The following is a 9260-nucleotide window of genomic DNA, read 5'->3' as shown; positions in this document are numbered from 1 at the left end:
ACTGCCAAATCAACAGAGAAGTTGCCTTTACAGCATCCCTGACAAATGGATATACAACTTTTGCTTAATAACATCTAGCAAGGGAGAGAGATTGTACTGCTTGCTGGGGCAGCCTTTTTGACTCTTGGAGAGCTCTAATAGTTAGGGAATGTTTTCTTAAACCAAGTCTAAATTTTCCACTTTGAAACTTTTACCTATTGCCTCTCCTTTTTCTCACTGGGACTAAGGAATAAGTCTAACACTTCTTACACTTAGTAGACTTACAAGATAATGATCATGTTCTCCCCAAATCTTTTCTTCTTTAGGTCAAACATCCCCAGGCACTTCAAATGATTCTCATCTCTCATGTTCTCTAGTCCCCTTTGCATGCTGACTGCCCTCCTCTGGATACTCTTCAACTTTTCAAAGTCCTTTTTCTTCCAGTGTGTGGCCTAGAACTAAGCACGTCACTCCGGGTATCCTTTCATGAGGCTCCTTGTTTTCTTATCTCTAGCCTGACTTCTCATTCCAGAGTTCCTTTCAGATATCTGACATTCCATATGCCAGTCTTCTCCAGGCTAACCGTTCCTAGTTCCTTAAGCTGACACTGATATAGCATGAACTTGAGACCTTTATTTACCCTGGTTGCTCTCTTCTGTACACTTTCTATTTTATCAGTGATCTTTTTTATTTTGTGGGGCAATTGGGGGTTAAGTGACTTGCCCAGGGTCACACAGCTGAAGTCAGGATTTCCATGCAACCTTATGTCCCATTCAAGGCCAACTCATCCAACTGTTTCTTTCATCTTTAGAAAGAAACAGCATTGACTTCAGTTGGAAAGGCGGTAAGGACTTTGGGTCTCCTCAAGAAAAGGTGCTTGTTGTGAAGCATTATTTTTGTCTGCCTTCTCACTCACGCCACTATAGAGCTTCACTGGTTTGCCATTTTTTTTGTTGTTTGTTTCCAAAAGCCTCAATAAGATGGGAGAGATTACTGCGTGAGGCTCACAATCCCATTATCTGTCAGCATGGGAGAGATAAAAAGTGCCACCAGTGGCTCTGGGAAATCATTTTTCAGTAGCCATAGGTGAGAGGAATTCCATTTCTTTACCAGGATGTGTTGATATGGCATATCATAAATATTCAGCTTCCTGAGACTTTAAAAAAGAGATATAATGCCTCCTCTCCCATCTAACACCTCAGTACTGGGACACTTTCCATCTCAAGGTCAGATTCAGTGCAACTCATAAATAGGAACTATGCATTCTGGCTTTTACAAATGAGAGGACAAAGAGGAGGGGTAGGAGGGTTGCTGAATAGACATGGAGAGTGGATGATGGGGAGAAAAGTCAAAGAAAGAGAAAGGGGCATGAACTCGGGGATGTTGCTTAGAAAATAAGTGATCCAATTTTAAAGAGATATATGTGTGTTATAGCTATATACATATTATACCTATTCATAGTATAAGCTTCTTGAAGGCAAGGACTATTTTTTCATTAGCCTTTGTATCCATGATGCCCAGCATGGTATGTCTTTCTAATAAACTTTCTTAATAAAAGGCTTGTTGAAATGAATTAAGGTATCTGGAATTCAGAGTGGTAAGGGACTTCAGAGACCATCAGGCTCAGCTCATACCGAAGTATCCTCTTATGATATCCTGCCAGGTGCTTGGCCTGCCTCTGCTGGATAGCTTTCATCATAAGGAGGCATTTTCTTACATTAATCCTGCATCTTCCTCTCAGCAACTTCTACATGTTATTCCAATTTTCTCCCTAATGGGCCAAGGAGAACCAGCCTTATCCTTTTTTCCTGTCAACTGGATTGAACCTCTTGGCCTGCAGAGGCCAAAGCCAAACAGACATAGCAGGAAAGAACAACTGTGCAGAGACTAAGACAGAAATTTATTTTCTATAGTGAGGGAAATGGTTTCCAAGCAAGGAGGGAAACTAGATGCATGTTGAGCCACCATCAGTGGGAGACTCGCTTTAATGTGGGCAAATCTCAGTACTTATACCCATGTCTATGCAGCGAGCTCTAGCCCTGACTAGGAGGGGTAACAGCAACAATGAGACAAGTCTGATTCATAGCAGGGCTTCATGACCAGAAATGGGTACTGCAGAGGTTTGTCTGAAGTCAGGGAACACCTGGTGGCATCATGAAACAATTCTGGGATTTTGCTTCCTGGGCCATAGCTCTAGAAAAGAGGGTGTCTCCTAATAGTCTCTTGACATTCCATATGCCAGTCTTCTCCAGGCTAACCGTTCCTAGTTCCTTAAGCTGACACTGATATAGCATGAACTTGAGACCTTTATTTACCCTGGTTGCTCTCTTCTGTACACTTTCTATTTTATCAGTGATCTTTTTTATTTTGTGGGGCAATTGGGGGTTAAGTGACTTGCCCAGGGTCACACAGCTAGTAAGTGTCAAGTGTCTGAGGCTGGATTTGAACTCAGGTCCTCCTGAATCCAGGGCCAGTGCTTTATTTACTGCGCCACCTAGCTGCCTCCATCAGTGTTTTTCTTAAACTGTGGTGCCCAGAAGTAAATACAATCATCCAGATATGGTCTAAGCAGGTCATTGGACTGTAACCTGGACATGATGCTTCTCAGTAAAGCCTGGGATTAATTTAATTTTCTTCACTGATACGTCACACTGTTGAGTCACATTGAGCTTGCAGTCCACTAAAACTCCCAGATATTTTCCATGTGAATGATTGTGTAGCCATGCCTCCTTCCTCTTGTAATTATGAGGTTGATTCTTTGAACTGAAGGGAAGAATTATACATTTAATCTTTTTTTAATTTATTTTTTTATTTTGGGGGATGGTTTGGGCAATGAGGGTTAAGTGATTTGCCCAAGGTCACACAGCTGGTAAGTGTCAAGTGTCTGAGGCTGGATTTGAACTCAGGCTCTCCTGAGTTCTCCTGCTCTATCCACTGCACCACCTAGCTGCCCCTTATACATTTATTCTTATTAAATTTTATCTCTGGAGAGTTGGTCCCATGTTGTAGCCTGATGAAATCTTTTTGAGTCCTTTGTCTTTTGCTTTGGGGCATTTGCAAATTAGGCAAATATGTCCTCAGTTAAGTCACAGAGATATGGTGAATAGCATAGGACCAAGGACAGTTCCCTGGGGGACTCCATTAGAGAGCTTACTCTAAGTTGGCATGATATGGTGAACAGCCTAGGACCAAGGACACTGCCCTGGGGGACTATTGAATCACATTCTTTGGGTCTAATCATTCAATCAATTCCTCATCCACCTAACTGTAGTTTCATCTATCCCACACCTCTCCTTGTCTTCAAGGACAGTAAGAGAAATTTTGTCAAATGCTTCGCTGAACTCCAGGTCTGTCATGTCCAAAGAATGTTATTGGCTACCCTAGAATATGGTTTGGCCTGATACAAAGCAGTCCTGGGATCCAAGAGGATGAAGAGTTTACAAAGATGTTTATTTTTTAAGCTAGCCATATATTTACAGAAAGCTTTTGTTAGATAAAAAATTTTCTTATTTAGAAACCTTTGCCTTGGTCTGACTTATGAGAAATACATGCACACACTCAATTCTACCCTGGTCAAAGTCCCTCAGCTTTCTTTGCGTATGAGTAAGGTATTCTAACTGTTGATTAGCTAGTCCTTCTATAGTCATTAGTAAATCACTTTCACCCAAGGCTAGTCCTGTGAGTAGGCAGAGAAGAAGGTACTTACAGCCTGTAACATAATATTAAAATACTTCTGCCTTGCCTGCCCCTGTATCTTTCTCCACTGACCTTCCATGGTGCCTGAAGTTCCCATCCTTTCCATCATTCATTTGGATTTCAGCACAATCTGTAGGAAGTGATTGTTAAAGGTGAGTGGAGCTTCAGGGAAAATAACACTTTTACCTTTGGCCAATTAATGTTTAGGTTAATCTCTCAGATTCGTTAGCCTTTTGAAAAAAGCAGGGGTCTTTAAGAAGCAAGACATAGAAAACACTATGGAGCAAGACTTCTGAACTCTAGAATACTGAATGCCGTTAGAGAGGATGGGATCAGGGGAGACTGAAATGGGGACCCCGGTCATGTGCAGGAACAGGAAGACCCTGGGTGCAATGGGAAAAGGGAACAGGAAAATGCCAGGATGCAGTGAGGTGGGGTAGCACGGAGTCCTGGGGTGCATGGGGCAAAGAAGACCCATTTCCTTCTCTTCCCAGTTTTGTCTGAGGCCTGCCCTGTTCCCTTCGGAGGCTTGAAGACTGATGAGGAGTAACTTTTCCCATCTATCTAACAAAGAAGAAAGCTTTAACACCCTCCTTTTTTGTGCGGGGGGGGGGGGGGAGTCACTAGTAGGAAATTGGTCTCTCCAAAAGACTTCTAAGCTGTGTAAGTTTCTTCTCACTGGATAATTTGTGTTTCCAGGAATTTCAGCAAATGAATGTCCTCTCTCTCTCCCTTTTCTGCTTCCAATTCATTTTCTTGTTCCTTTTTCTTTTTCCCTTCCTCTCACATGCTTTCTTTTTTCTCCTTTCCTCTATCCCTCCTCCTCCTCTCTTTTCTTTATGCTTTTCTTTTCATCTGGAGTGAGGGTTGCTAGGAAGAACATGTCTCTATTACTGGGCAACTTGACATATTTCTGTATAATATTCTTGTGAGTCATGAGAGACCTTCGTTTGCTGGTCTTGCTCTCTCTCTTTTTGGTGGAATGATTATTTATTTAAGGTGTTTCTGGGGTTTAATGATGTTCCCATTCTTCTGTGGAATATTCCTACAGACAGAATTTCAGAGAGTGCCCTTTAGATGGGCTATATTTTCCTCCCCTCTCAGCACTGAACAATCACTGGTATCTATCATGTTAGCAGAGCTAGAAACATAGACCTCCCCCATCCCAACACACACACACACACACACACACACACACACACACACACACACACAGTGAACAGACCCAGAGGGCCCCCCCACCCCCATTGGACACCTTCTGCCCTGGAGTCTGCAACATAAAATCCCACTTCATTATGTTGCTTAATTTGTAGCTTCTAATTGACCTGGGATGTCTTTTCTATAATTGTCCATTAATGGTCAGGCAACTTTCTCAGCTTTTTAAAAAATCAAGTACAAGAGAGTTGAGAGATCAGTGTGCTCCCAGGAGTAAGGAGGGACCCAGATTATGTTTTTTAAATTATTTACAGCTCCACAGTGTCTCTGTCTTTAAATTATTGATGTCAGTGATAGCTTCTGTCAGTGAGACCAGGGCCCTAATAGGAAGCAATGGTAGCAAGATCAGTGCTTAGCTGATGATAGAAGATGCCCATTCAACCTTCCAAACTTTTCCAGGGCAGAGAAAGAAGATATCATTGCTCTCTTGGTCTCCCTTAGCTTATGCCATGTTAGTTGTTATGAGGGACAATATTGATAACAAGAATCAGATTATTTTAGTGTTCTCTCTGCAATAGGTGTGGCTACCAGGACAGAGTTCTGCCTGTTTGGTGGTTCTCCCACATTCTGAACATATAGTCATCACACCTCCTTTTCATTCATTCATCCCTTTATTCAGCAAAAATATATTTAGCACCTAGTCTGTACAAGGTCAAATGGTAGGTGATTGGGAATATAAAGACAAAAACAAAACTGTCCCTGCCCTCAGAGAGCTTCTATCCAATGTGGGTTGGGGAGGGAAGGGAATAAAGGGATTGATCCAGCATTTAAACAGATAAGTAAATACAAAATAATATGAGGAAGGAAAATGCACTGACATCTAGGTGGATCTGGAAGGCTTCCTATAGGAGGTGAAGCTTTCCTCTGCGATATTTATTTATTTATTCATTCATTTATTCATTCATTCACTTATTTATTTAGTTATTCATTCATATATCTATTTATTTATCTACTTATTTATTTACTTATTTTCATCTATCTATCTATCTATCTATCTATCTATCTATCTATCTATCTATCTATCTATCTATCTATCTATCTATGTTTGCAGGGCAATGAGGGTTAAGTGACTTGCCCAGGGTCACACAGCTCGTAACTGTTAGGTTTCTGAGGTTGGATTTGAACTCAGGTCCTCCTGAATCCAGGGCTGGTGCTTTTATCCACTGTGCCACCTTTTCCTCCCCAAATTACCTCATTTATTTAAATATTTTCATGTTATATTTTACTGGGGATAGGGAACAACACACAGAGATAAGGAAATCACAATATAAACAGAGGACATCCAAAATAATATAGAGGAATAGACCATCTGCAGGGGAGGGGAGGAAGGAGTCAGCAAAGGCATTGTGACAGCCATTGTGATCTCTGAGGCATGATCACTGTCCTTCCCTTTTGAACTGAGCCTAGGAGGGAGCTGGGAATTCTAGGAGGCAGAAATTGAGGGGAGCATTCTGGCAATGGGGCCACTATCCAGGTGGGGAGGTGGGAGATATAGCATGTTGTATAGGGAACAGCAAATACAACAGTTTGGCTGCAATGTAGAGTGTGTGAAGAGGAGGAATAAGGGGAATGATGACAACAGCAACCACAATAACAACCACCATGATAATAATAACTAACAAATAGAGCACTTTCAAGTTTGCAAAGTGCTTTCACATGGTATACTATACATCTGATCCTCACAATGACCCTGGGAGGTAGGGACTCATTATCCTCATTTTACAGATAAGGAAACTGAGGCTTAAAGGACTTGCCCAGAATAAATGAATATGGTACATACAGATAATGGCAGTTGACAAGGAAAGAGTAGCAGAAAGTGTGTGTTGTGTGTGTGTGTGTGTGTGTGTGTGTGTGTGTGAAAGAGACAAATTACAAAAAGCCTTGAAAGCCAGGGAAGGAATGTTCTCCCTCTTTCTTTCCATCTCATGGAATCCTTAGCTCTCTCCAAGGTTCAGCCTAAACTGTAAAAGCAGCATTAACGGTGCACAGGCAGAAAAGGCCCCCATGATGCTTTCCTCCCCCCCCTTCTCCCATATTATCTTAAATTTCCTTTATGTATGTGTATTGTTTCCTCCCAGTAAACTATAAGCACCTTGAGGGCAGGGAACTCTTTGTTTTTGTCCTTGTATATTCAGCACCCAGCAGAGCTTTGCGCTCAATAAATGTGTCTCAATACTATCAATAAGATCATGGAAACAGATTTAGGACTGGAAGGGTCATCTTGTTCAGCCCTCTCATCGTACAAGATGAGGAAACTGAGGTATAGAGAAATGGAGTGATTTGTGCAGGGAAAGACAACGAGTGAACATCTGAAGTGGGATTTGAATTGAGGTTTTCCTGATTCCAAGCCCAGTTCCCTATTGACTATGCCATACTGCTTTAGTATTTTTGTTAAGGGGGCAGCTAGGTGGCACAGTGGATAGAGCACCGGCCCTGGAGTCAGGAGTACCTGAGTTCAAATCTGGCCTCAGTCACTTAACACTTACTAGCTGTGTGACCCTGGGCAAGTCACTTAACCCCAATTGCCTCACTAAAAAAAAACAACAAAAAAACAACCCCCCCCAAAAAAAACAAAAACAAGAGTATTTTTGTTAAGTAGTACTTTTTTTACACCATAATCACTTTCTGATAACACCAACTCCTCTTTAGTATAAACAGCTTTTTTTTTTTTTTGACCAAGAAAAACAGCCAATCAGAAATAATGGGAACATGGCTCATGCCTGACAGCATACATTACATTTGCCATACATAGTTTGTCCCCTCTCTACTGAGAAGAGAAATGGGCTTCATCTTCCCTCCCTGTAGATTGTAAGCTCCTTGAGGTTGGGGACTGCTTCATTTCTTTACCGGTGCTGAGCATAATGGCTGGTACCTAGTGGGAGTTTAATAAATTCTTGTTGACTCTAACTAAATCATCCATTGTCTGGAACTTCTATTGGTCATTGCATTTCATTGGAATCCTCTCATCTCTTCATGCCGTTTCCATCTATGTTATGTGGTCATTGTGTATATTATCCTTCCAATTCTGCTTTCTTCTCTCATCACTTCCAGAGAGGGATCGGACCTTTAAAGGTAGTTTTCTGCTTGGTAGAAAGAGTGATTGTCACAGTTGCCACCAAGTGGCGCCAAAAGACTGAATTTGGAACCTCCTCTTTGGGCCGAGGGTGTCTGCAGAGAGAAAGGGTCTAATTCTGCCTATTCATTGCTGATTTGCCAAGTACTAATTATGCCTGATTCCAGCGGATGCTCTGACCAGATCAACTCTAGCCCGGCTTCATTCTTTCCTCCTTGGTTGATTCTTTCTAAAGCTTTGGCTAAGGGATGAATTGATAACGTCCCTGAATTTGCTACAGACAACACACAAACCATCAAACCAACCAGTCAACAGCCCAAGCAGTCCGTCAGCATCCAAACCCAAGCCACCCCAGCTTGTCGGAAGGAAAATGAAAAATCCTCCCTTGAAATGGCTTTTGCTATTGGATTTAGACTTTCTCTTCTCATCAATCGTCAGGAACCTGAAGAGCAGCTTGTGCTTAGAGTAGCAAAAAAAGGGGAAGCAGCAACTCCCAGGCTGTGAATTTCCCCTCTTCCTCCCTCCGCCCCCCCACCCCCCATATCTCTACCTGGCCATCCCATGAAATGGCTCTTCATCACTCCTGGCCCAGGGTAATGGTGATAATCATTTCTCTCTTGACTCTAACACAAAGGTTTTCTTTCTGGGGCTCTCCAAAGTGCTCAGAAGTTCTTTTCCAGGTGAAAGCTAGAGTTTGGGGGAATACAATTTCAAGGTGAGACCACAGATTTTTTTTTGTTTGCTTTTTTGTTTGTTTGTTTGGTTTTTTTGCGGGGCAATGGGGGTTAAGTGACTTGCCCAGGGTCACACAGCCAGTAAGTGTCAAGTGTCTGAGGCCAGATTTGAACTCAGGTCCTCCTGAATCCAGGGCCAGTGCTTTATCCACTGCACCACCTAGCTGCCCCCGAGACTACAGATTTTTTAAAAATGAAAATAAAATTCCTCCCACCAGGTCAAGGGAGAAGAGCTGCATTAAAATGGTCTAAAGAAGAGAAAGTAAAAGCTACAGTATTAGACCATAGCCCATAGTCACTAAGTGCCCACTGTGTGTGTGCATGAGGATGGCATTTACCTAGTGGCTTTGCCAGGTACCTCAAATAGATGCTCTCATGTGAACCTCACAACAAATCAGTGGTGCAGGGACTATGGGCGTTCTCCCCCTTTAAGAGCTGAGAAGCCTGGGGTTCAGAGTTGAAACGCTTTGCCAAGGGTCACACAACTAATGAATTCCAGAGGCAGGGTTTGAGCCCAGGACTCCTCCCTTGGGTGCCTTCTGAAAGGTACAAAATGGAGATTA

Source organism: Dromiciops gliroides, chromosome 1 (assembly GCF_019393635.1).
Source record: "Dromiciops gliroides isolate mDroGli1 chromosome 1, mDroGli1.pri, whole genome shotgun sequence".
NCBI classification, from domain to species: domain Eukaryota; kingdom Metazoa; phylum Chordata; class Mammalia; order Microbiotheria; family Microbiotheriidae; genus Dromiciops; species Dromiciops gliroides.
The sequence above is the reverse complement of the archived record's forward strand: the minus strand, read 5'-3'. Positions refer to the sequence as shown.